The sequence below is a fragment of the Varanus komodoensis genome, unplaced genomic scaffold, assembly GCF_004798865.1.
Source record: "Varanus komodoensis strain SLA01 unplaced genomic scaffold, ASM479886v1 scaffold36, whole genome shotgun sequence".
Taxonomy (NCBI): Eukaryota; Metazoa; Chordata; class Lepidosauria; order Squamata; family Varanidae; genus Varanus; species Varanus komodoensis.
In genome coordinates this window covers 6,477,463-6,505,317 of record NW_025335873.1, presented here as the reverse complement: position 1 = coordinate 6,505,317, position 27,855 = coordinate 6,477,463, and the positions used below count along the sequence as shown (strand labels likewise).

Sequence of the window (27,855 nt, the reverse complement as noted above, 5' to 3'; positions counted from 1 at the left end):
GCAGGTAAAGAACGGGCTTGTCCAGCGAAAGTAGCTGCTCTACTTGGGCTGATCTTGTGCAGGGATGCTCTTGGTCTCTTGCTAATCTGATATATTTATCTTCTGCAGGAGCCTGTACGGTTTTTCTGTTGCTTTTATAGCATGAGCCACCTTGGAGATCAGACTCAGACAAAATCAGACCTATTGCGAGAAACACACACACACATTAAATACATTTTTCGGGGGACAATCTCTTTCTCTCCTTGTGTGGAAGTGGGCAAGCGTCTTTCCAAAAAGGAGCACACCATCAGGCGCCATTCCTTCCCTGTTCCTGGATGGCTCTGACTGAGTGTATGAAATGCACTTTACAGACACAAGGGCTCATCAGATCATAAACCAGAGACCAGAATACAGCCCAGGCCCTGCATGTGCTCACTTGAGAGCTAACTTCATCAACATCAGTGTGACTTACTTAAATGAAAATATGTTCAGGATGGAAGTGCAGATGCCAAATAGGTCATTTCTCTTTCGGAAATAGATATGAGCCAGTGTTCCGGTTCACCCCCAAAATAAGCAAACCTGATTCTTGTTTCTAAGAAATCAGTGCACCGCTTCCGGCAGGAAAATCTTGTTATAACGCAATTTGCAGGTGTGCCGGTGCGCAAATTTCCCTTCTGCCCTTGCTTATGCCCCCACCTCAGCACACACTCTCATCTATGCAGGCAGTACAATTTACTGCATAGCTTTGCGTTGCAGCTCCGAAACATAATCTCACAAATCATGCTCATGTTCAGATTCCCTGTGGACAAATAGGTGTGAAGGGAGAACCTGGCATATATAAATAACGACCGGAAACTGCATCCTCATACCCTCCTGTGCAGAATTCCACAATCATCCCTCCCCAAGCCCCTCTGATTTTCTGATCCTCCCCCAACTCCCCCTGATATTCACTCAGCATTCCACAATCACTGCGCATGAGTGCCCCCCACTGGCCCATGCTGAGCGTTCCCCTTCCACAGACCCTCCCCACCCACTAAAAACTTCTTGCAAGCCTCGGTGTTCTCCTGACCCTGCTAACAATCCTGGAGGGTGTCTTGTCTAAATAAGAGTTGGCACTCATTCCTCGAATATTGGAAATAGAGGAGTGGTCAAGAGACAGAAGAGGAGGAGGAGGAGGAGGAGGAGACGGAGATGAAAATATTAGGAAATATTGGCGTGCCAGGGCACGGAAGAGGCTAAGCAAAAGGCACGTTTTAATACAGCACGCAGCAAAGAGATGACAGGTCCCAGGGATGTGTGGGAGGGATCTTCGGTGTTGGTGCAGTGTTTCCACTAATATTCTGCATTCCTATTTTTGCCTGTTGAACATCAAGGACTATTTGTGTCAATACCGTAGAAAGATGTGGGTGAGGGGACATGTTTCTTCAGCACTCACTGTTACCTAAATAGTCCATCCTTTCCCTCTTCATTTTACCTGTCCCAGAACATCAGGATGGCGGGAAGAGAATTGGAGAAGTGAGGAACACGGCCCTGAGCCATACTGCCCCAAGTGCGCTGGGAGGTCATGTACCAGCCCAGAAGAAGACTGCCCTCCCCGGTCTGGACTGAATCCCTTCTCTCCAAGGGAACGTCTATCTCACAGCAAGTCCTGCCCCACGTAGCGTGAGAGAGACACACTGAAATTTTAGCCTGAGGGGTAATGACAGTAGCTGCAAGCGATTAGCTCTCCATTGCCCTCCTTGGCTTGCCTCGCTCAAATTCCCCTCCCCACGCGTCTTTTTTTCTTTCCTCCCTCCCTTCTTTCTTTCTTTCTATTCATGACACACCAGCAGGAAGCTTAATTGTCAGGCTTAATTTTAACATTTCCTGGCACTCTCTGGTTTGCGTGGCTCACCATCCATGCCTTATTTTGGAGACAATTTGTGTATTTATAATTAATATGGATTAGATATTATTATCCAGGCAATATGGCAGGCAAGCAGTTAGGAGAGGGTAACAGCTGTTCAATAATGCAAATGATGCACACATAAATTACATTTTAGCAATGGGATATTATTACCCAGACGGACAAAAGTTCAGAACCCTGGGGCGGCTGAATTTAAATCGCCACAATATCGAAATTCACTCTGGAGACCGAGGGGGGCAGCCCAGATGGAGAGGGTCTGGGTGATGCTATTTTGTGAGGTTGTTAATTTGGCCCACTGGAGAGGAGACTTTGGCATCGGTGGCCTGGGTTCAAAGAACCATAATGAATTGGGAACCTGGCATGCACTTCCTCTAGGCATTGAGCTGGCAAGGTAGGAGATCACCGGTGGAGATGCAGGAGAAGTTCATGAACTTCAGTGGCAGTCTCCAAGCAAGGGATGGAAGGATACCTGCTCTGAAAGCTCTTGTGATGGGTTCCCAGAATCAGACAGAGGACGGGTCTACCAAGTGGTCCACCACAGCCTGTTGACCTCCTAAAACCCTGAGCTGCAATTCCCAGCATCCCCAAGGAGTAATGATATTTGAAGCTGATGGGTATTGAAGTCCAAAACTTCTAGAGGTCACCAGTTTGAGAACAGCTGCCGTATACGTCTTACTAGGATGGCTATTTTTCCATCACCAAAGGAAGAATAAATATATAACAAAACAGGAGAGAAGACATGATAGGAGCGCATATAATGCTTGCATACATAGATTTGAATATGTATATAGGTGCAGAAGTTTAGAAATCATTGCTATTGTTTTTTTCATATATGAAATTTTTCATCTTGTCCAATTAAGTTCTCTGGGTGAACTACAAGAAAGTAAAGAACTAATTGCTCAAGAGTTAAAAATAAAACAAAAATACACTAGAAATATTTAAAAGAACAAAATGCAATATAATGCAAAACACATAAGCTGTTCCTTTAGGTACTCCAGTCCTAATTAATTCCAGACTTTAAACACCAAGACTTTGAATTGGGATTGGAAGTCAGCGGATGTACTTCATCGCATTGCTCTTGTTATGTGTCATCAGGTCATTCCCAAACTATGGAGACCCTATTAATGGAAGCCCTCCAAAATGTTCTGTCTACAACAGCCCCACTCAACTCTTCTAAATTCAAGGTTCTGGCTTCCTTTATGGGGTTCATCCATCTTTTATTTTGGTTGTCTTTTATTTCTGCCTTCGAGTTTCCCCAGTATGATTTATTTATTTATTTTTTATTTGTGGTATTTATATGCTGTCCTATTGCAAAAGCCTCAGGATGGCTTACAGAAATAAAATACAAATATCAATATAAATAAATTATAACGAAGTATCAACAACATAAACAAATCGACCCACTCTGGCTGCAGTTAAAAATATAATATTAAAAATACCATATTAAAACTTATTAAAATATTGATGAAATAAAAAGGCCTTAACCTGGTGCCGAAAAACAAATAACGACGGCGCCAGGCGGACCTCTCTGGGGAGCGCATTCCATAGTCAGGGCACCACCGCAGAGAAGGCCCTCCTCCAGGTACTCACCCTCCTAATATCTTTCACGAGGGTTCCCATAGGAGGGCTTCTGCTGCCAATCTCAGGGGGCAGGAGGGCAAATAGGGACGAAGGTGTTCCTTTAGGTATCCAGGTCCCAAGCCGTTTAGGGTCTTGATGGTCTTCCAGGGAGTCTTGTCTTCTCATGATGTGTCCAAAGTGCGACAGCCTCAATTTTGCCATTTGTGCTTCTAGGGGAAGCTCGGGCTTGGTTTGATCCAGGACCCATTCAGTTGATTTTCTGTTGTTTCAGGGTATTTGCCAAGTTCTCCCCCAGCACCATGTTTTGGATGCTTGTATTTATTTCCTGTCAGCTTTCTCACTGTCCACCATTCCCACCCATCTATTGGGTTTGCAATAGCGTGAATGAACTTGGCCTTGGTCTCCAGAGGAATTTCCTTACACTTGATGATCTTTTCTAGTTTCTTACATCCTTTCTGGAGTGAGGGCAACTCACTGCCTGGCCTATCCAGAGTTTTTTATCCAGGTGCTAAATGCTGGTGAGCAAACCAAAGGCCACAGCTTCCCCTCTTCAGTATCCTCTGATTTTACAGCAGATCTCAACTGGGTAGCCTTCACATGGAGATCTGGCCCCTGAGGGCTCGTCAAGCAAAGCTCTGTTCTCTGTCAAGGAGAACACCTAGGCACCCTAACTCTTATCCAAGGCTTCTACATTTCCACATTTACATTCAACTCAGCCCCACCTGATGGTGGGACAGGTGGGCATCACACAGCTCTTCTGATCTTTCTGCTGGGAACACATCTTAGACAACAGGACCGAGAAAGACTTTTGCCCAAGATTCAGGAATGTCAATGCCCATTAGGTAGGGTGTCAGGTAGTAGATTAGTCAGAAGAGTGATTCCTATAAGGTATCCAAAGGTTCAGAACTGAAGAAAACGTAATTCCATCATGGTCATTTCCATTGGTTGGCCAACAGCCTGGACAACCCATGGGCTTTAATTTTAAAAAATCAAATACAGGAGACTACCTTAGACTGGACCAAACTGTTTCACACAAGCTTTTCTCCTCTGACAGGAACAAGCTTTCCAGAGTTTCAGACATGGGGCTTCATATCGCCTGCTCACCTAGAAATGAAAGACATAGCACCTGGAATGTGGGATACAAGGGAGCTTGATGGAACCCCTACCTGGAACCTTCTACACACATGACAAAAGCCCATGAATGAACTTTAGTTTAAAAAAACTGGAATAAACCTTGGTCTGCCTGCCCCAGTCACATACGAAAGAGCAATCCTGGTTTTTAGAACAAAATGGGGGGGGGACAGCTAAATTACGCCCCCATGCATGACTTGCAACCCTACCCCCATTGTCTCACTCTAGCACTTTTCTCCTAAATACTAGAAGTAAGTTTGGGTGGGAGAAACACACTTTCCAAGTTGGAAGGAGGGGAGAGAAGAAACATAGAAACGGAGCGAGTCAGAAGGAGCCTCCCGGGCCATCTAGTCTGACCCCCGGCTCCAGCTGGCTCCGCTCACGAGGTGAGCCATGGTTGCCCATTTCTTTTACTCTAAAAAGCCCCCCCACACACACACACACCAACACGTTCATGCACACCTTTCTACATGCTACACTCCTGCCTGAGCTTTCCTCATGTGGAATGGGCTTCCACGAGAGGTGGTTGAGGCCCCATCGGTGCGGGTGTTCAAAGACAGGCTGGACATGCACATGGTGGGCATGTCGTGAGCGGAGCTGGCTGGAGCCGGAGGTCAGACTAGATGGCCCGGGAGGCCCCTTCTGACTCGCTCTGTTTCTATGCTTCTATGTGTTTCTGGGTGTCCCTGCTGTTGCGAGGAACTGGACCGATTTGGTGTCGCGGGAGCAGGCATCCCACAGTTTTCCTTCCAGCTGCTTCCGATCCGTTTAAAGCCACCTCCCTCTTCACTGTCTTATATTTCTGCCCGAGCTGACATGCCAAATGCTAGAGGAGAAGACGCAGCTTCTCGCGTGTGCAGTAAATAAGGCTAAGATTACCAATGGTGTGGAAATGGGACTGACTATTGCAATATTTAATCTGCAGGGTGGGCAATTCATTAGAACAGATAGCGGGGGCTTTCATCATGATGCCAAGCTTCCATCTGCCTCCTTGGCGCTCCCGCTTGGCTTAGGTCGGGGCTCAATATACGAGGGGACAGCTTGTGAGAGACATCCCCGTGTCAGCCGCATCATTCATCTTCTGAGCACGGTGGTGTGAGCTGCTTTGCCTCAACGCATCCCTGCCATATGTACGTGCGTTTCCTATTAAATCTGTTTGGCAGGCAATTAGAGCTTGGATGGGGTTAGGGGCAGGGAACCAAAGTGCTGCTTGACCTTCCCTGCAGGGCAGATGCATCTCTCCATCCCCGAGGGTGTTACAGCCTCACTTGGGTCATTTTTCAGACATGCTCTTCATTAGTCAAATGATGTGATTTAGAGAGAGAGAGAGTGAGAGAGAGAGAGAGAGAGAGAGAGAGAGAGAGAGAGAGAGAGAGAGAGAGAGAGACTGTGTGTGTGTGTGTGTGTGTGTGTGTGTGTGTGTGTGGAGGGTCTGTCTTTCTCCTGAGCCAAGCTGACTGCTCTTAGTAAAGACAGAGCTATTTCTCACATATATTGATTTATTTATAAAATGGCAGCAGCCATGTTGACTGTAAGAAAAATCCAGAAGCTGTTTTAGTGTGGCCAGAGGGAGTCAACTGCAGGTGGCACAGTGGTTGAAACCGCGGTGCTGCTGGGCTGGCTGATCGAAAGGTCGCCAGTTCGAATCTGCACAAAGGGCTGAGCTCCAGTACTCTGTCCCAGCTCCTGCCAGCCTTGCAGTTTGAAAGCCTTCAAATGCAAGTAGATGAAAAGGTACCACTTCGGTGGGCAGGTAACAGCGTTCCGTGCACCACGGTGTTTAGTCATGCCACCCACACGACCACGGAGACTGTCTGTGGACAAGCGCTGGCTCCCTTGGCTAGGAAATGGAGATGAGCACCGCCCCCTGGAGTCATGCATGACTGGACTTTAATGTCAACCCTGACTGCTCTTTTGAAGGCCAGATCCTGAAGATGAAACTCAAATACTTTGGCCACCTAATGAGAAGGAAGGACTCACTGGAGAAGACCCTGATGCTAGGAATGATTGACGGCAAAAGGAGAAGGGGACGGCAGAGGGTGGAGTGGCTGGCTGGAGTTACTGGGGCGGAGGGTGTGGGCTTGGGTGGACTCTGGGGGATGGTGGAGGAATGTTGTCCATGCGGTTGTGATGGGTCGAGCATGACTTTGCAACTAAACAAATCAAAAACTACCTATCTCTCCAGTGCAACTTATTTTGCCCACACTGCTAAGGTGTGACGTGTGACGTTTTTGCTTCAGGAGGCATGCAGATTTGCCAGGGAAGGATGCCCACTGGTGGATAAGGAGCTGAAGCCCATTTTATGGCAGATCAAAAAGTAAAGTGTCATAGCTATAGCAGGGGATGGGAGAGATTTTGCAAGCTCACCCCTCCCTCCTGCAGCCCCATTTAGACTCCTAGGAACCTGCACACCAGCTTTCTCTTTTCCATCGCACTTGAAAAAGTGGGGGAAATACATCTGAGTTCATTTTAATGAAAAGTCTACCAAACAGAAGCTATCCCCTCTGATACTCAAGAAGGGACCACACAGCCACATGCTGCAAAAAATACCCGGAGTATATAAATATCACACTATAATGTTCAGACACTTGAGTTCCAGGGAGATTACCTCAAAAGTGGAGAAAAGGGAAAGCAACTACCAGGGGAGCTCACAGGAAGAGGGGATGTAAAATGCTACTGTTGACAGCCTTAAAAGCTCCATACTGAGGAGAGCGGAGGGGATGGAAAAAGCTGGCCCTGCTCAGAAAGTCCCTCGAAAGTCCCTGCTAGCGTTTCTGAGGCAGTCTCTTCTCTTTAAGTATGGGAAAAAGGCAGGTGATATCTCCAGTAGACAATGAGGGCACAGAAAAATATTTGGACCCCTCCCACTTGTCTTCCCATGTGACTTGTGAAGCTTTCCAAGCCCTTTCCAAGTCAAAGGAAAAGAAAGCATCTCTTTCTATTCCATGTACAAAGCCAACTGCATCCGTAAGCTGAACTTTCTTTCAATACCAGCAACAAGAATGCATTTTCCACCACATTTCAAGGTAGTGAGCTAGATTCAAGGTTTCAAGGCAGAGTCCATGGTCCACAGCTTGCTCCCTCTACATCTTTCTACCACCTCCCAGCAAGAGCTTTGGGGGTGCAGAGTTGATCTCTGAGGGGCTTTCTGCTTATAGAAACCATCTATCTGATCAGTAAGGGTGCTTCTAAACTTCTCTCATCCATACATCAACCTGGATTTGGGAGCTCCAAAGAGAGATAAATTACTTCCATTCATATTTAAATGCTCACTTAACAGGTTTTGCACTTGTGAAGCATTACTAAAAACAAAACTCAAGTTAAGCCTGGATAAATTTGCAAGCTACATACTTGAGGTTCTTCAGTCCCTCCAGTTTGCTTTCCCAGCAATGCGTGTTCTGTGCTCAGCTATGCCCACCATGGCAGCCATTTTATGGAAGTGCAAGCTCCTCCCACAGCAGCCATTTTGCTCAAGTATCTACATCACTTGTTCAGAATTTCAGATGTGCCCAACCAACCCAAAAATGTTGGAGACCACGTGCTAGGGCAGAGGTGGGCAGACTTCAGTCTTGCCACCTCTGTGTTATAAATGCCGTTCTGGTGGTCACTTTAGCTGGACCTCCATAACCTCCAACCAAAGACAGGTGCAAAATGCATAGACTCAAAGTTTCAAGGGCCTTTGAGCCCAATCTGAGCTGCAGAATTCATTTTCAGGAACAGAACTGAACTGAGTTCACAGCCTTTTCACACAAACATCCATCTGGGATTATCCTAACCTTCCTTCATTCCTAATTCAGGAGGCAAAGGTTGTCTTGCTGTTACTGCTATGCTTAAATGACTGGGACTTGGAAAGCCTTTGCAATCTACAGCCAATGAATCAAGAGCGAGGAACACAGGGATCTGCCTGCTAACATGCCAGACCCTCGGTCCACCTAGGCTACCTTTGTCAGCACCGATTGGCAGCAGGGACTCTCTGGGCTTCCAGCCAGGAATTTTCCGAACCCTGTCTGAGATGCCAAGGATCAGGACCTTCTGCACGAAAAACAGGTGTTCTACCACCGAGCTGCGGTCTGTGCCTTCTGCCCACATTGCCCTCACAAAGAGATTTCCAGAGCACTCCTGGACATGCCTGCTCAAAATTGAGGCTCGGGGGGTTCCATGCATTTTGTTCCCAGTTAAGTGGGTCTATGAGAGAAACATTTACCTCTAAAAACCTGGGGGAAAGCAGAACCCCGAAGACCCTGTGCACGTGTGCACAGACGCAGACACACAAAGACAGGCAGGCTTTGGTGGGAATGGCGGCTCAGACTCGGAGGAGTGAGAGAGGACCGCTGACCCAGCCGTGGCTCAGAGGTCTCACTCTGAAATGGGAGTTGTTGAGAGTAGTGAGACCCAGGTGCTCAACTTCTCCCGGTGAGCCGAGCCGACCCGAGCCAGCTCTGGATCAAAGCACTTCGTGGCCAGCAGCTGAGCCCCCTTCCACTCCTGATGGTGGGAAAGGAGCCGGCGGAGAACAGGCTGGGGAGGGGTTCTCGGGAGAGCTTGACACCCCAGGAGATGACGTGCAGGCCCCTCTACACACCCACCGACTGGACCGAGGAGGGGCTCAATGGGAAGAGTGTCATGCCCGCTTCCAGAGTGTGCCCCCCTCCAGAGACCACCCCCAAAGGGTGCATAAACAAAGCTGGGGGAAATAGGGGCAAAGCGAGGAGTCAACTTTCCACCTGGAGTGTGTGTTTCAAGGTTGTGGTTACACTGTTGTTGTATGGAATAAAGAATCTTTTAGTAATCGGTGAAGTGCCTGTCTGGTTCGGGAGGGGATGCCTAGCTCATGACACAAACCATTTTCAGTGCTGCTTCTAATGGTCTTACTGGGGAGTGTGGGGAGGGGTCTTTAGAGGGTGAATGTGTACTGCCCAATTTATTTCAAATGTAGCTCTGCTACATTGGCGGGGGGGGGGTCTTTTTCTGCAGACTCATTCTGGAGCCCCAGCTTTCTATAGGAAAGATGGGACCCCTGATTATAAGGCGGAGGGAGGAGTTGAGGAGACCTTTGGCCAGAGCCTCAAGGCACTGCAAACAGGTAAGGGATGACCAGAGACACCTTCCAAGCAGAGAGGTTGAGCGACAACATTTGATCATTACAGATGCCGAGATTAAGGAAACATTTGGCAACCCAGCCTACGTTGTTCTCCCAGCAAGAAGCCTGCCTTTAAACAGCTGGGGTTTCTAAACTAATTTGTCCAAGACACTGATGCTATTGCAACAGTAAGTGAGTCTTGTAAATGGAGGTCACAGCAGGGACCCCGCACTCTTGCTTCTGACAGGAGCGGAGCTTCTGGGTTTCTCACACGCCACTCTGCATTCCAAAGCCATCATGACAGTTTGAGGGGCTTTAATGAGGCCTTAATTGAAGCTGATGGACTTCAGGAGAAGAGCAAGGGAAGACCGAGGGATCCTGCCAGACAGGGTGGGGGGGATGCCTCCTCCCTGGTCTGAATGACAAAAAGGTTCATTGGGGTTTACTCTTGAAGTGGCTCCATGCAAGTGGTTAAGACATCGCCACAAGCCACAATTTAGCAGCTGATCCAGCACAGTTGCTAGCTGCACCAGTCCCCAATTAATGCCTCTCCTCATCTGCTGAAGAGATGGGAGATGTTTGTGGGGGCACATGTCACAGCCAAAAGGATGCTGGGCTCAGTCTTGCCTTCACATGCTTTCCAATCCCACCTGAGACTGTGTTCCTGAGAAGAAGCCGGTTTTAACCATTGCTTGGTCCGTGCTGGGCTGCCAAGAGCACCTGCGATTCGGGGAGCTAAAAATCACACGCTTTGAGAGGATAATGGAGATGGTGGTGACTCAGGCTTCTCATCGGGTGCCTTTCTATAGGGCTCTGCTTTTCATGACAATGCCTTGTATGTGCCTTGCCAGCTTTGGGGAGGCCACCAGACTCTCACCAATTCTGTCTGCTTTCTCAGGAGGATGGGTGTTGCCACAGTGGCCAGGAATCACTCCCTGGAGAGGGGATGTCACCACAGGCAGTTACAGCTATGATTGCCCATGCTTGACCGGGCTGCTTGTGGTAGTGAATGTTGACTCAGGTTCATTTTCATAGAATACTAGAGATGGAAGGGGACAGAAGACCTTCAGGTCCAACAACCTGTTCAGTGCTGGACATCCCTCTCAGGTGGCTGTCCAGTTGCATCTTGGGTGCCTCTAGCATGGAAGAGCCCACAGCGTTCCTTGGTCATGGTTTCCATTGCTGTCCTTCTCTAACTGTTAGGAAGTTCTTCCTGATGTTCAGCTAGAACATGCCTTCCTGTAAATTGAGCCCATTGTTCCATGTCCTGCACTTTTGGACCTTCTCTGTGTGACAGCCTTTCAAGAACTTGTAGAGGGTTATCATATCTCTTCTCTTCTCTTCTCTTCTCTTCTCTTCTCTTATTAAAGCAGGTCCAGTTCTTTCACTCCCTCCTCACAGGGCTTTATTTCCAGTCCCTGGATCAGCCTTGTGGTCCTCCTCTGAACCCTTTCCATCCTATCAGAGGTGCTCTGTGCATTTCCAACTAGCGTCACCCAACACACTCTCACACAACGTTCATTCCCATGTGGAAAGTCACCCAGGGCAGTGGCCACTGGTGGAAGGATTCCAGGTGCAGGCCACCCTTCTGCTGATGCTGTGGTCTGGATGAAATTGGTCAAAGGCCACATGGAAAACAAAACTTCCCACCAACACAGGCCAATCTGGGAAGCATTGTTATTATACGCTACAATAACAATGCTGTCAATAGGAATTTAGTATTCCGTTGCTCCAAGGCAGTACAGATTAGTTCTTGTTAAGTTGCACACCACTCATTTGAAATGCACATTCAGTGTATTTTCCCAAAGTTTTGTGAGTCTTTGCTTTGTCTCCTTTGCCCTTTCCTTTTCGTCTTGATCACCTTTGCAAAGTTAGCAGAGATGTGGAGGAACAGAACTGGAGAGGGAGAGCAGCAGCTGCTTGCAGCTTAGCAGGGGAAGTTGGGATAGACGGACAATTAAAAAGGCATTTAATTGACAATGCTTTAGATAAAGTCAAGAGATGTTTCTATTCTCAGCCCAAGTGCAGATGAAGTAGTGAAGAAACCGTAGAAATTAAAGAAATAACCATTCAGTCCTTTGACAGAGAACATCTTTGCAGCTCTTCTTTTTTCTTGGGGGGGGTCATGCGGAGAATCAAGTCCCTGCAGGGAGGACCAGGGAGAGATTCTCAAAGCATGAGATAGATGAGTGGAAGTCAGGAAATAATTAAGTAGCTTCCTGAGGGAGTGTGCGTATATGTAGCAAAGAAGGTCTCGGAAGTTTGAGGGAGAAAGTAGAAAAGATAAGATGCAAATAAAAGACATCGCTGTGGTGGGTTTGTGAATGTGTGATTCATCCATCCATCCATCATGAAAAACCCCAAGCACAATGAAAGCAGGTAAGGATGAGCAGGTCCTCTCAGAACCCACCCAGTTCTTTCAGCTGGGTTTGAGCTGCATGATGGGAGACTTACAAACATGAGACGTGTCCTCCCAGGTGCATGAAACCATAAGTCCATCCTTTTTAGGACCCTACATCCCACACTGACCAACTCGTCACCTCCAGCCAGCTCATTAGAAGGTCATCTTGACAAGCTAAGTTGCTGCCCATGCCGAGGGAGGCTGGTTTCAGCTATGGAGCTTCCATGACAAGGAGCTTCCACGACACCTGTCTTCCTCTTTCCCCAAGAATGGGTCAAATCCTACTTGGAAGCCAGTGGCCAGCAAATCCAATGCTCATGATGTGTGTTGTATAGAGAGGCTGTGTGAGGCCATGCTTCCTGATGGAATATTTCCTCCCTTGTTTATCTAGCCAGACCCTGAGGTTATACTCTGAGGTTCTTCTCCATACTGTTTGAGTTGCATTTGGGCAGGGCTTGATACTTGGCAGGGACTGGACAAACCCTGGACACATGTACCAAGAATGCAGATTCACAGCCACATCAAAGGGGCCTGCAGTCCAGGGAGCTGATCCATGGATTCTAACCCCCAAAACAGATTTCTCTCACATCTCTAGGGATGGACTTCTTCTTTTTCCAAAGCCTCTTGGCAGTGGATATGCCGGCCTTGATTCTGACCCTTCATCCACTGATATCTCATCTGAATCACAGAAGCCAGATTTATGAACACGAATCCCACCTCCATTATCAAGGGCAAATGATAGATGGGTTTGGAAAACGGCTCCATTCGAATGTTTAGCAGTCGCATCCCCAAAATTGAACGTTGAGGTCATTGAATGGTTGGTTGGTATCATGGTAAAGTGGAAGACTTTGGTCATTGGTGTGTCCCCTCTGGACTCTTCCTCAGCATGGCTGGGGAGATGCATCTTTGGAGAACAGAGTGTCTGTAGGACACTTCTTGAATGACATCTCCAGCCCTGCCTTCCCAGGGACGGTTAATTTATATGATTTTGTGTGAGTGTCGTCATCCCTCCTTGAAGCCACCAAGGGATCTCTTTTCCTCTCCCTCACCATCTTAATATTTTAGCGGCGACCAAAGCACACTATGGAAGGGGCCACGGAGGGATTGCTGCCATTAAAAAAATAATAATTTAAAATGCATCAGCCGATTTGTCACTTTCATAATGAGAAATTGAACAACCTTGTGCCCTCATATAAATCATTATCTATAGCTAGGGCTTAAAATGGAATACATAACTCCTTTGCCACCTTCTCTCTTGTACGGGTGTCTCTACGTGCAGACACACATGCGAAGATGAAAGACCTCAAAGGGGAGACGAGGGAATACTTTGAATATAGGAAGCGGAGTCGGAGAGATGAATACGCGGGACCAAGGACTTGCGCTAATTGCTGCTTTTGCTCCAAATGAACAAAGGTAGCTGGGGAGAACATTCTAATCTGTGACATGTCCTTGGGCTGGTTGGCCACGGGAGGCCTGCTGGGAGGGCTATCATGAGGATCGGAGCAAGACAGCAACCCCTGGAACTTGGTGGTTCCGATGTCCATGGCCAGGCAGTTTAATCTCCTTGGGCTTCCAGGAGCTGTCCATGGTGCTGAGCCATATCCCCAGACTAGCTCTGGCACTGTAGAGGGCTCTGCTGAAGCGCAGACTGAAATCGGGAGTGGATACAAGTTGGAGCCACCAGGCACGACTGCAAGCACCCTGTTGGAGTTCTTGTAAGCAGAATCCCGGCACACACAGCCGACTGAGGACACAGGGACATAAGCACATAGCGCGGGAACGCAGGAAGATGCTGCCTCCCAGGTAGCCAAGCGGTTGCTTTGAGGATGCTCAAAAGGAAGAGAGCCTTTGAGAGCCCTCTTTTTCCCTCTTACCTGAGAACAGGTGTTCATGCTGCCCTTCTTTCTTTCTGCAGGTGGGAATGCTGGAGAAATCCACAGTAGGTTTAAACCAGCTTGGACTTCTAAGGGTCCAACCATACATTCTGCAGCAGAGTGGCTTTTCCCAGGTCTCACAGTTTCTGTGGATTTGCAGACTCTTTTCTTTTCGTCTTTCGGGAATTTGATGCAAATTTACTAGATTCCCCTCCCCCAAATCACCATCCAAACAAATCCCTCAAAAATCACCAACAAAAAATGCACGTTTCTCCCCAAAGGCCAAAGTGTGAACATGCATGGGGGTTACACAACTTTGAAACAGAAGGATGTGCACAAGTGTCCCCAAACAGACACTCAGGCAGATGTTCTCCAGATGTTATGATCCCCTGCAATGCTTGGCTGTTGGCCAGGATGGCTAGGGTTTCTGGGGGCGATGGCCCAAACATCTGGAAAGAACCAGGCTGCCTGCCTCTGGGTTATGCTAGCAGGCAGTGTCTCTCCACGGTTCTGTATGGGAGGTTTCACCAGCCCTTCCTGGAGGTTCCAGAGACGGAAGCCAGACCCTTCTGCATGCAATGCCATGTGCTGCATCATTGAGCACTTTAAAGTACACTGAGGACACATTAGCTTGAAAGCTCCAATTTATAGCAGTTTTTTTCCCATTTCAAATGATCATATAAACTCACACCAGGCCCGTGTTCTTCTCTGCCCCCGTGAAACAAGTCAGAGACAGGGAAAACCAGATTCTCCTTTTGCCTGCTTGCCTGTTTTCATCCGATGGGGATGACAACACAGAAGCCAAATTGCAGGAAGGATCCAGGCAGGAAAAGGCCTTCGGGATCCCCTGGGGAGAGGTTGACATGCCAAAGAGGGAGAAGGAGATTGGGACAGGAGTCAGAGCCTCGAAAGGCACCCTGTCCCCTTTGAGCCCCCAACATGGGGCCCATTAATGAGAAATTGCGAGAACATGAGGGAGATGTGTAAGGGAGAGATGTCAGGAAGGTCAGCAGGGACCGTGTTGGGATGCTTCCGAACGCTTTAATCTGGCAGGACGTGTATTGTCACAGTAGCTTGTTGCAACCTGCTCCGTGACACCGAAGCTCGCGTTAGACTTTGCACCAGTGGGGCTTTGCAACTGCCCTTGGTCACAGCTAATTGTCTTAATTGAAATAGCAGGCTGGCATGTATCTAAATCTCTGGCTCAGCATTTTTTTATGATCATCGTCGTTCAGACTTTGTCTGGCATCTTTGCAGAGAGCTGTCCAACCAGAGGATTTGTTTGCCTTACTGCAAAGCATGTTTGAGGCAGAGGTGAAGGCATTGTGTCCTGGCAGGGGGAGACGCAGCGAGAAACACAAGAACATTTTTAACGCACAGTTGGAAAACACTCGCCTACTTCACTTAAACCAACTCAACTGTGTTCGGTGGGACTTGGAGCGAGTGCAGTATTTGAATGCAGCCGTTCATTGTGGTTTGGTTTAAATCATGGGGAGGGAACATTCCTTCATCCACATGGCAAATATTCTCTAATTCCTACAGATGCTTCCCAATTCTTTTTGGTCTCACATCCACAGTGTGTGGCTTTAGAAATATATTTCTAGTCCATGTTGCTTCAGTTCCTTTCACTCTATAATGCCACACCATTGCATTCTCATTATTCTGCCATGATTTTTGAAAGTACATTCTCAAAATACACATTTAAAAACATTCAAAAATGCATTTTCACTCAAGATATAACATCTGCATTTTAAAAATGGATTTAATTGCATATTTTTGGCATATTTAAACAGCTCGGAACAACACGGCTGTGAAATGGCTCAATATCTAAGCTCCAATCAGCACGATTATATGCTATGAGGTGAAAACAAAGTGATTTTGTATCAGAATTTGTCCAGACTGAATTCCTCAAGCACCCTGAATGTGAAAGAACTCGCTGATATTTTTTTGAAATGGGAAATTTTAGAAGGCAAAAAGGTTTAGTGAAGTGGCAAAGATCTGAAACCGACGCTTCCAAATTTCCTTCCAGCAATTTTTCCTTCCATAGGCTTCAAAATGTTTGTACTTTTTTGTGAGGGCATATGGAGCTGTAAAATGTGTCTAGGGAACCACATGGGAGGAGTGGGGTGGAACTGCAAATGGAGGGATATTTAGCGTGAGAAATTGCATGGCTGGGAAGGATTACGCACACCTTCCACTCAATCATTTCTCTTTTCCATTCACTACTATGGAAGTTGCTTTTCTCAATTATTTTTGAAAGGTTATTGGCCACAAAGCGATGTTAGCCTTCACATTCAATCAATAAAATGATGCTTTGCTTACTGTAATTATTATTACTACATCCTGAAATGGCCTTTGCCAGATCCAATTGTTGAATGTCAAATCTACAATAAACTTATGTCTATATTTATCATGCATGTATTAATTTAAAGCTCTTTACCACACTCCAGCCAAAACATAGAAACATAGAAACAGAGTGAGTCAGAAGGGGTCTCTCGGGCCATCTAGTCTGACCCCTGGCTCCAGCCAGTTCCGCTCACAACATGCCCACCATGTGCATGTCTAGCCTGTCCTCGAACACCCTCACCGATGAGGCCTCAACCACCTCCCGTGGAAGCCCATGCCATACCCTCTGGGTCAACAACAACAGTGTAACAACAACAACAGTGTAACCTACAGCTCAACACAACGTAGGCTGCCTTTGCCCTCGGATTCATTATCTAAAGAACACAACACAAAATGAAAGAGAGAGGAGGAGGGAGGAGAAAAAAGCAGACTGATCTATTCGTTCTTAAAATTGCAAAGGTCTCATAAGGACCAGCTGGGAAGGAAATTATTCTGAGAGAAGAGAACTCAAAGGAGCTAAAGGACTACTTGTCTGCCTCTCCCTCTACTGCAGCTTAAATTTAGTGACCTTTGCATCTGAGTTCAACATGGGATGCTGGATCTTCCAATAAAAACCTTGCATTAAAGTCTCAGCAGGTTCTTTTACTCTGACATTTTAATGCTGGTTTACTTGGACCAGCTACTGTGTGGAATCAAGGTAATGCACGGGGAAACGTGCACGGGGTGTCATTTAATTCTGGGCTTGTAAGTATCACCTGTAAAGCAAATCGTCCACTAGGCTTCCCTGCTCTTCCTCGAAGAGGTTGGCGGCATGCAAATTTTTGGCCAGCAGTAGATCTGGCAGCCTGCAGGAGACGCATTGCTTTGAGTTAATTTATAAGATCCCGGACAGCAAGAGAGTTCATTTAATTGAAAGATGTAATTATCAGGTGTTGGAAGCGAAGGGCCTCATTAATTTCACAGACATTCTGTTGACTGAACTGTCCGCATTTCAATTTTTCACTCCACATCAAGGCTGAAGCTGTGTGTTGTGGAAAGACCAACGGGAAACAAGAGATCTCTCCACGCTCCCTGCTGAGAAGAGACTGTACCGGTCTATAACCCAACACAGGACCCATAATTCAGGTTATCTTCCCCGGAGAACTCCACTGTTAATGGAAATTACTAAAACTGTAAAAGCCCAGCTCTGGCAGAAAGGAGCCATTATTAATAGAGAGCTGTGTGGGGTCCAAAGAAAGGACTACACAGAGTTTGTCATTTCGTGATTCATTACATAATAGTCGCATCCTGACCTTACTCCAACAAGCTCACAGCAGAATGCAGGCTAAGTCACAACAACCGTACTGGCTCGGTTAAGGAAGGAACTGGCAAGAAGCCATGCCGTGAGCCTCAGAGCCATATTTCCAAGTCAACGGGATGCTCTCTGCACTGTATTGGTTCCGCAGAAGCCGGTGTGGCACGGTGGTCAGAGAGTTGGACTGGGGACCCAGGAAATCCAGGTTCTAGCCATGGCCATGAAGCTCACGCTGGGCCACTCGATCTTGGCGTAATGTACCCCACGGTGTCGTTGCTGCAGCAGGAATGGAGCTGCGCAAGCCAGCTTGGGTTCCGCAGAAAAGGAAAGAGGCAGACTATACTTGTAGAGAGGTACCGATAATGAAAATAGTGCCCCTAGACTATGGGCACATCTCCTGAGAGTTGGGTCAATTTGTCAGGAGGCAGGGCTATCGTTGCTAGGTAGGGCAGATGCAAAACAAAACATCGGGCCCAATTTTCTATTTGTTCCTTTCCTTCCCTCTTTTCTGTGATCCCATCTCACTTTTTCCCTCTCCACCTGCCAAAAGAGGGAGAAAAATCTCAACCGATGTTTTGCAGAGGGCTTTCAAAATTAGGAAAAGTACTACATGGCATGATGGGATGCCATCTATGGAGGGAGGAGACGCTAGATCTGTGGGAACTCTGGAAGAAGAAAGAAAGAGGGCAGATGTCCCAAATGGGAGGCAATGGAACACCCAGTCAGGTCTGGAGTATGCTCTTCAGAGAGCAAAATGTGCTGCTTCCTTTTGAGGCTTCCATCTGATTTCTTCTCCTCTCTGGCCCTAATCTTAATGTCCCCTCCAGGTGCGGCATCACAGCAGTTGGGGGCATAAGAGAAAAGGTCTTAACACCTGTGCTTTCCCTTGATGGTTTGTCTGCAACTGACATTTTGCTAAGCTTTCTTTTTTCAAGGATTTTTAGTTTTCAAGTTCAGTATTCAGCTTCTATGGTGTGTGTGTGTTTGTAGAGAGAGAGAGATCCCTGTGTTATTTGTTGCATTGCACTGCGTTGTATTCTTTCTCTCTGTGTTTTAATCTGCCAAGATATAACACCTACATATTTAAATATATTATATATTAAATATAAAAGGAAATAGTAAAACGTTCTGAAGTTGGAGCTTGTTTACTTTCAGCATTTCAAGGACTTCTTTTCCCTGAACCAGGCCAGAATTATTCTGCTCCTTCCCAGAATATGCTGTGCTCCAGGCAAGCTAGTGGGAGATGTGTAGAAGTCACTCCATGGTGACTGGAAAGATCATTGGCACTGAAATTGTCTGAAAAATTTGCAACAGTCTCCAGCAGTCGTATTTACAAGAATCCAGCTAGCAGATTCTTCTGTGGACCAGCTTTTCCTAAAGCATAAAGATTCTGTGGACTTACCAGCCAATTTAAAACAAATTACATAATTGTCCAGAAACGTAGTTGAAAAAAAGACATTAAAATTACTGGATCAAAATGCTCAGTTCTCTCACAAGCTAAACCCCTTTCCCAAAATCTGTGTCCCTCAATGCACAGACGAGGGAAGAAAGCATATCTGACCATCCATGAAATACAGAGAGGGCAGATTGTATGTATCTTTACATTCCTAGATGGCAGTCAGTCCTTCCTAAATGGAAAGTTAACCTGGCCATGCTGGACTAGGCCAAATTTCACTTTCATCTGTACATCCAATGGCCAACCACTGCACATCAGGAAACCACTAGCAGGGATGAGTACTCAGGTTCCCAAGCAACGGAAATGCCTGCACAACAGCCTCTGATGAGTAAGGTGGTGCCATGACCCCTAGCCATGATCGGTCTCTTCCCCTTTTAAAGGCATCCATTTAGGGTGTCCCACTATCAAGGCACTGTGTGGAAGCTGTCTCCACACTCTCACAAGATTCCTTTCTCTCCGTTCAGCTTCTTCTACCCATCAGCCTCACGGGACGGCCCTGGATGCTAGTTTTAGGAAGAGGGGAGGTCACCCTGTTCTCAGGAATTGCTCGGAGATCCATATTTGGCATCTTAGAACTGTTAATAGCCGAATAGGGAGTCCTGCATGCTCTCAAAGATTAAGCGACACCATGGGGCTCCCGTTCCTACATCGCTGTATACGGAATTGCACAGTCTCCCAGCTAAACTTCCCCTTTGCTATCCCGGAGCGTCTTTCTCCACATTGGTATGCTCTTTGGTGTGCCAGCCTGCATTTATGATTTATTTAGGACTGGATTGCATTGCATCTCAAGGCCAACTCTCCCTAATCCGTCACCGTCCTTGCCTCGGCCGTACACAAACATTTGTTTTCGCTGCATCAGCATCTCCGGCTGCTGAAGAAAGATGCCCATTGTTAATCACTATAGCAACTGCAATTTGGTACTTGATAGGATTCTGGCTTCTTCTTTTTTTTGTACTTGGGTTGCTGGGCATTTTTTCTTTTAATATTAACACACCCATGTTGACACTAAAGCTCTCACTTTCATCAAGCAAAGTATTTATTTTTATTTCATCAAAAAAAGTATTCATAATTTAACGGAATGGAAGCGGGCCTACACTTTGCTCTCAAAATACATCACAGCCAAAATTGTTCTGCTCTCTCTGTGTATGTGCATGTGTGCGTGTGTGTCTTGAATAAACAACTAGGGCTTCTAAGCCATTCAGGCTGATACGGTGCTCAAGAGCATCCAATATGCATAAGACTGGAAGATCCAACAGCGTTATTTGAAAGCTTCTATGGCAGCAAGCCCTGCAAGGAATTGTGGTTTTGGGCTCTGCCTGAATAGACCAATCCATTTACACACCCCTAAGTTTCAAGGTGTGCAATGCCACACCGTAGCTTACCACACTGCATCAACGACAGCTGGACAGAAGAAACACCAGACCCTACAAATAATCCTTCAGATGATTATCTACAAGGGACTCTGACTCCTGCATGTTCAAGAGTAGCAGCAACGTAATAACCACAACCCTAAAGCTTCTGCATAGCCTGAAGCGCCTGATCCTGTCTAATCTTGGAAGCTAAGCAAGATCAGGCCTGGTTCAGATCTGGATGGGGGACTTAAATGTTGTGAACTGCCCAGAGAGCTTAAACCACAGGCAGAGTAGAAATGTAATTAATAATGAGAATAAGAACAACAACAATAGCAATAATGCCACAATGTGAAAATTAAGAGAGCTTGGCGTAACCAGGAGTGAATGGTTTGTGCAGAAGGACTGAGGTCCATTCAGTTCTGTTACCCCCAGATGAATCCCCATCCATCTCCTCCGTCTAAGAAAATCACAAATACATGAATAGAAGGGACATCCCTTAATTTAATGTAGCTTGAGATTGTGGTGATGTTGCCTTCTTCATACAGTAAGAATGTACAATATTCAGTTGTGGACTTATTTCTACATAGCATTTAAGATCTGCTTTTTTCTTCTTTTGTGAGGAAGACAAAGCAGTTGAGCTCCTCACCTCTCCCTTACGAGATCCATTCAGCAGCTGCTGCCTTGCTTGGCTCTCCCTACCCAGCACTTCTCTTCACCTGAGCAGCCCTGCACTCCTTCTCCCCGATTCTGTTTCCATCACGCAGCTGACAGAGGAGGAGAGTGGCTTGTTTGCAGGAAGTCTGCTGTGCCTCTGGAACCCCGTGCCTAGCAACCACATCCCATACTGTGGTGAGACGCCACAGAAGCTACTCTGCAGTGCACTCTGTGAACATGACCTCGAATGCCTACTGCTATTCAAGTCCAAATGCTCTCTCTGGCCCAAAGGACTGCTTTAAGCAAGTTCCAGTACAACTGCAGAAACTTGCTGGAGCAGAGACTTCCCATAATTACACTGAGGCACCACCGTTATTGATATTTGATTTGGGTTTGGTGAATTGCTGTCCACTGAGAAACTATATGGAGACAGGAAATGAGTAAAGGAGCTGCTTAGAGGCGAGTCATGGTCCCTTTGCCTTATCTCTCTCTCTCTATCTGGGTTTTGGGTAATAAGGGACGCTTACAAAGCTCATGCTTCTCTGGAACGATGGAGAGCCACTCCTGACATGTTCTCAAGCCAGCATTGAGATCAGCCAGCCAAGAAGTGCATCTGTGAGGAAATAGCCCTTCCTGTTTTGGCCTTGTTTGAGTTCATCCCAATCATTTCATGAGCCGATGTCACAATCAGTGGAGGGGGTCTCCAAAGGACCTTTGAGCATGTCTCTGGGATTCTACCATCCCTCACCATCATTCTCACCTTCCAGGTGAAGGACAGAAAGAATAGCCAAGGCTTTTTGGACTCAGGTCAAGTTCTGAAGAACTGATACAGGTTGGTGACAGCATTAAAGGCTTTCTGGGACCAAGATGAGCTAGGGTGGCTTTCTGCCATCACCGAGGCACCGTATAATCCCAGAGAAGCTGAATGGGTAGCTGGAAACCACTGAGGCCTTGCTGGAGCATGATCCTTTCCTATCATCCTCAGGAAGAGCTGATCCTCATGCACCTAAAAGCTTAATCAGGCAATCTCAACCACAAACACGCAATCTGGACATGACTAACTATGAAACCACAGGACAGATAGCATGGACAGGGGTTGTGGGAGTTGTAGTATGAAACACTTGGAGGCCAGCAGCTTGCCCACTCCTGTCTTTGACCAACTGACTTTGTTCTCTAAAGAGCTATTGGTCGAGAGAGCTCCTTGGAACCACCCTGTGTCTTTGCAACACATCCCTAATTCCCAGTTGCTAGAGTGGGGGGCAAGTTTACAGAGGGGCTGATGCCTTCCTTGCCATATTCTGTCTTCCTTGGAAATCTTGGTTGCACCTTGTGTGACACAGAATGAACGACTCTTTGCTCCAACTGGAGTAGCAGATCTATCCTGCAGCCCCTAGAAAGCATCTCGAGGCCTATCGTATGCTCCAGAGTCCCAAAGTTCCTGGACTGCGGCCAGAAGTGAGCTCCAACCTCAGAGCTGGGGATCCACCCTCAGTTTCCCCACATTGCAGCTTGTACAGAAAGTACTATGGCATCTGGCTCTCTGAGCAGACTCAGAGGATGGCTTTTGGGGGTGTTGAGGGCAGGAGGAAAGTGGTACATCATATCCTGGTGGTGCCTTAGCTTCCTTCCTTTCTGCCCCATAGGACCGTTCTTCAGATGTTTGGGCTCCCAGGAGCCTCTTCCAACATGTCCAATGGTCAAGAATGTTCCAAACCAAAGTCCAGTCCTTCTGGAGATCACTTTTCGTCCCAGTCCCAGAGCCAAGGGCAATCTCCCCGCCCCAAGTAGAATTATCACTCTACCACTGACTCTACTCTACCACTGACCTTGGTTCAAATTCTGCAACTTTCCCAAGGGAATTGAACACGTATGCACATACCCAAGAGCTTCTGCCAATGCTTCACTGTCACCTGTTTCTATTGGAAGAACATGGGAATATGGAGGGAGACATGAGAGGTGACATGATATCCCGCTATAAGTCCCTCAAAGGCTGTCCCAAAGAGGAAGGCCAAGATCTCTCCTTGCTGATGCCAGAGTGCAGGACACGGAATAATCAATTCAAATTGCGACAACCCAGGTTCAGCCTGGACATCAAGAGCTCCCTCACTGACAGAGCAACACGACATTGAACCCAGCTGCCTGGAGAGGCGGTGGGCTCTCCCACACTGGAGGCATTCACAAAGAACCTGGACAGTCCTCTGAGTGGGATGGTGTGACGTGGTGTCCTGCAAGAGCAGGGGGTTGGACCCAATGGCCTTCATGGCCCCTTCCAACTCTACTATTCTCTTATTCTATGACAGTCTTCACTGAAGCTTTTGAACCCTCCCACCTCCAGCTGTTTCCTGAGAAGTCTTTCTGGCTCAACAAACCAGTGCAAACTACATAGACCGAAGCGGGAGGATAAAAAAACCTCTCACAGGCATGTGTGCATGTTTATCACACACACACTTAAAAATAAAATAAAAAATGATACTACTGCTTAATTATTGTTCGCAAATCTCCGGTATTTAAATTGACTTATTTGCAAATGTCTGTTTAGAAATTGACTCTGTAATTATAAAGTCAGCGCAGGCATATCGCAGGCCCTAGAGGGGTCTCTAACGAGGAATGATAATGTACCAAGCAAAGCAAGTCTCCTGAGTTGCATTCTAATACTGGAGAGGCAGTTCCAAGCTGCAGCGGAGAGGGTCTGCTGGAAATCTCAAAACCTAAGCTGGAGTGAGAAAGAGATGCATATCTAGGCAGAGATAAAACCAACAGGGAAGGGGTGATGCCGGTGGGTGGGGATCTCTTTCCCTTCCGGCTCCAGAAATCAGATCAGATTTGTAGCAATCGTCGTTTGAGTGCAGAATGAGAATGAGGCTGCCTTCTGGCCAGAGACAGCTGCTTGGTGCTACGCAGAAATACCAGCTCTACCATCCTCCAACCTGCAGTTCCTTCACAGGCAGGAATCCTATGCAATTCAACACAGCCAACAGAGTCCCATCTTTGCAATCTTCAGCTATTCAAATTCAGTAGATGCACCTTAGCTCAATGTGAAGGTGCGTTCTGCAGGGCAATTCGGAATTTTGGAATCTGGGATGGGGCGGGATAACAGGACAGAGACTCACTACCTGGGTGTCATCACTGAGAACTCACTGTTCCATGATTTCACAGGCCACTGTGGGCCAGAGCAGCTTAACTTCTGAAGCATTTGCCCTACTGGTAGACCTTGGGTGGTCTCCTGGAGATCAGCCAGACCTTCTGATTCCCAGCCGTTCAGGAAACACAGCGTGACCCCACCTTCCATATTTCCATACATACCACAATTGCAAAAGTCTTGTTCTTAGCGTTCCTTGCCTATATGCACAGATTGCCTCTGCCCAGGTGGTTTTGGGCATTTCTGAGAGTCAGATTTAGAATGCAGTGAAATGTAGATGTATTCCAAGGTAGACATTGTTCTATTTGGGTGCACAAATCAGCTCAGCTCATGGAGCTTAGGAAGTAATTGGCTTCTTGTGGTTCGGCCCACTGAACCCTTTGTACCTGACTTTCATTTGATAGAAACTATGACAGCACAGATTCCACAGGCCAACGGTCTGCCTATCCCGATGTAGAGCTTCTGAGAAAGCTGTTTGAGTCAGGCCAAAGAAGTCACCCCAGGACAGTGAAGTCAATACAGTATTGGCATTTAAAAAAGGTAAAGGTAAAGGTTTCCCCTTGACATTAAAGTCCAGCCATACCTGACTCTAGGGGACAGTGCGCATCTCCGTTTCCCAGCCGAGGGAGCCAGCGTTTGTCCGGAGACAGTCTCGGTGGTCGTGTGGTCAACATGACTAAACACCGAGGTACACGGAAGGCACCTTTTCATCTACTTGCATTTGAAGGCTTTCGAACTGCAAGGTTGGCAGGAGCTGGATCGGAGCAACGGGAACTCACTCCATTGTGCAGATTCGAACCGGTGACCTTTCGATCAACCAGCCCAGCAGCACAGCGGTTTCAACCACTGCGCCACCTGCATCCCAGTATTGGCATTATATGATCACAAATTTAAGCTCCCACAAGCAATCCGGGTAGTGTATAATCAGTTTCGTAACTCCTTTTCAAGGCAAGAACCACATGGAGCACATGAGTTGCATCTTACCTTAGTGCAAGCAAGTCACCATGGGAGTACTGGCCTAGAGGGTGGTCTGGAGGCACACACGGCATCCACCATGTTGGAGCTAAGCAGGTCCGGGCCTGGCTTGGGCTTGGAGGGGAGACACCTGGGAGCCACCTTGGGAGAAAGGTAGGATAGAAATACAATAAACAATCAACCAAAGTACGTTGAGAAGATCAGCTTCTCATTTCCCAAAATGCATGCTCATTTTGTGCCAAACTTCAGAAGCTTTTTTAAAACTACTAATAAAAAGCAGACTCTTTTGTGTGCAGTTCTCTTAATCAATGCATTTTGGTTAGCTTTTTTGCAAGTCCTTTTCCTAACAGAATATATTTGTGAATGTTACTTTCACAAATGCATGCATTTTTTCCTGTGTCCTCCCCCCGCAATATATTCTTTCTTGAGTGACTGTTTTGTTAGCTGAACTCCAATTAAGATTAAGAAAGAACAAGTTTCAAAGGTAATGGATTTTCAGTGCACAGAGTGGCTTGAAAATGAAACATTCAGGAGGTTTGCAAGCCAAACAAAATTTTTCCCCATCCCTACTTGGCATTTCCAGCACATAAGATTGTTCTTGGATGCAGATGGAGACCCTAATTGAAGTTAAAGACTCTGCAAAGGGTAGGCCTTCCTTGAGTTTTTACTTTAGTAGTCTCTCTGTCTCAAAGAACAAAGCCCCTGGTGAGATAATGAGATGTACAGATAATAATATACTAAAGGCTAGATTAAGTATCTTCCCTTGGATATATTGCTATGCATGTTCGACTGTGGGTGGCGTGTGGACAGAGGTTGGCAGTATCGTATTTCTTCCTTTGCACTCTTTAATTTCAAGCACTTCGGCTAAGACAATAATTGTTCGGGGGACAAGCCTATTACAGACATATTCGTGCATTAATTAAAGGCATCAAGGAATCTGCAACGTTTGCTATTGATTCAGAGACTCACAGATAATTAATGGCTCTTGATGACACTTCTGCGGGGAGAGGATAAGTTTTCTGGCAGTGCTGCACATATGTAGGATGGGATTATTTTCTCTTCTAGAAGTCCACTTTGACTCTTAAAGATGCACAAAAAGGATGTAGCAGAGAGCTTGTAAAATTTGCCGGCTGTCTCTGTCTGTGAAAAAAGCAAATAAGAGCAAAGAGATTCTCACTTTGTTATTTTATTAATATTATATTATTCTAGACATCTGTTGCTCCCACAGAGCAGGGATACAAGCAGAGGGAGAAAACTTCAAAGCAGCAGAGTTGGAAGAAGCATTTGGAGAAACTCCATAACCATGAAGATGGTTGAACAGCAGCTTGGGAGCTGATGGATCTCCTTTGCTGGAGGTATTTAAGCAGAGGTTCCATGGCAACATGCCAGGGATCTGCTACTTGCATCCTGCACTGAAAAACTTGCGTTATTGTGTTAGGTTCTGGGCACCAAGATTTAAGAAAGAAGCAGGTAAATTAGAAAGAGTCCAGTGAAGGGCAAGAGAAATGATCCAGGGTTTGGAAACACTGTCCTGTGAGGAGAGACTGAGGGAACTGGGCACATTCAGCCTTGAGAAGAGAAGACTGAGGTGGGACATGGTATCCCTCTAGAAGTACCTCAAAGGCCATCACAAAGAGGAAGGTCAAGATCTCTTCTTGCTGATGCCAGTGTAGAACACGGAATAATCAATTCAAGTTGTGGCAACTCAGATTCAGGCTGGACATCAGGAAAAGCTTCCTCACGGTCAGAACAATACAACAGTGGAACCTGACTGTCAAAGCAAGCGAGGGATAGTAATGTTAAGGAAGCAGACGGTGAGCAAGAACAACTGGTGACCACGACTGTGAGAAGACATAGTGAGGGGGAGTTCCACCAAAGGTATCTTGCTCAAGGGTCTTCAAAAAATTGGACCTCCTGGCCACAGACATTGGAGGTGATTTATCCTCTACAATGGCTTAGTTTAACCAGCGACTTCAAGCAACTTACATCAACTGGTGTTGAAGTAAGATTCAACCACCATATTTCTTGTCTACCTCCACTGACAAGGTATTTCCTGCTGGACATGAGGCTGAACCTACTAACAGCAACTGTTTATTGCCAAACTTATTTATTTAGTAGAAGATTTTCCATCCCATCCACTACAAAAGTCTTGGGACCACTTACAAAAAATGAGTAGAATGAAGCAAATCCCACAGCATCCAACAGCTGATATACTAAAATCCCAGTTAAATCAATTAAACATTAAAATAGTGGGGAAATAAGGTTTTTGCGTGACACCAAAAAGAATATGACGTCTTAACGAATATAATATTTAAATTAGGAAGACAATGTGCTTTTCTTCTTTCTTTCTGAGGAAAGAGACTGCCCCCTCTCACCCCACTGCCTGTGCAGGCCAGCTTGGACTTCTGCAGTGCGGTTGTCTGTATTCAGTATAAGAAGTTTGAAGCCACACACACCGCACATCCAAATTTATTGTGCTTTCCTTCCCATGCTCCTCTTAATGACATCCTCGCCTTAATGAGGAAAATATGACCAGCACTCACCAGCTATAATTCATAGATGCATCCTGATTAGTCAGACTTGTCACGAGCTGATAAAATATGCCAATCGCAGAAGTGCTTTGCTTCAAAATGCAGCTGACAGAACAAGAACCGTCAGGATCGCTGGGACATTGGGGGAAGTCTCTT

The 27,855-nt window shown here is 46.6% G+C and overlaps 1 long non-coding RNA gene across 1 annotated transcript; it reads right to left on the bottom strand.

Moving 5' to 3' along the window:
* LOC123028354 lies at positions 1-26,295 on the bottom strand. The gene is made up of 4 exons (XR_006415664.1): positions 26,138-26,295; positions 25,178-25,309; positions 4,474-4,570; positions 1-180 (listed from the first exon to the last, which is right to left on the bottom strand). It is a non-coding gene; the product is annotated as an uncharacterized LOC123028354 (long non-coding RNA).
* Between the last annotated feature and the right edge of the window lie 1,560 nt (positions 26,296-27,855).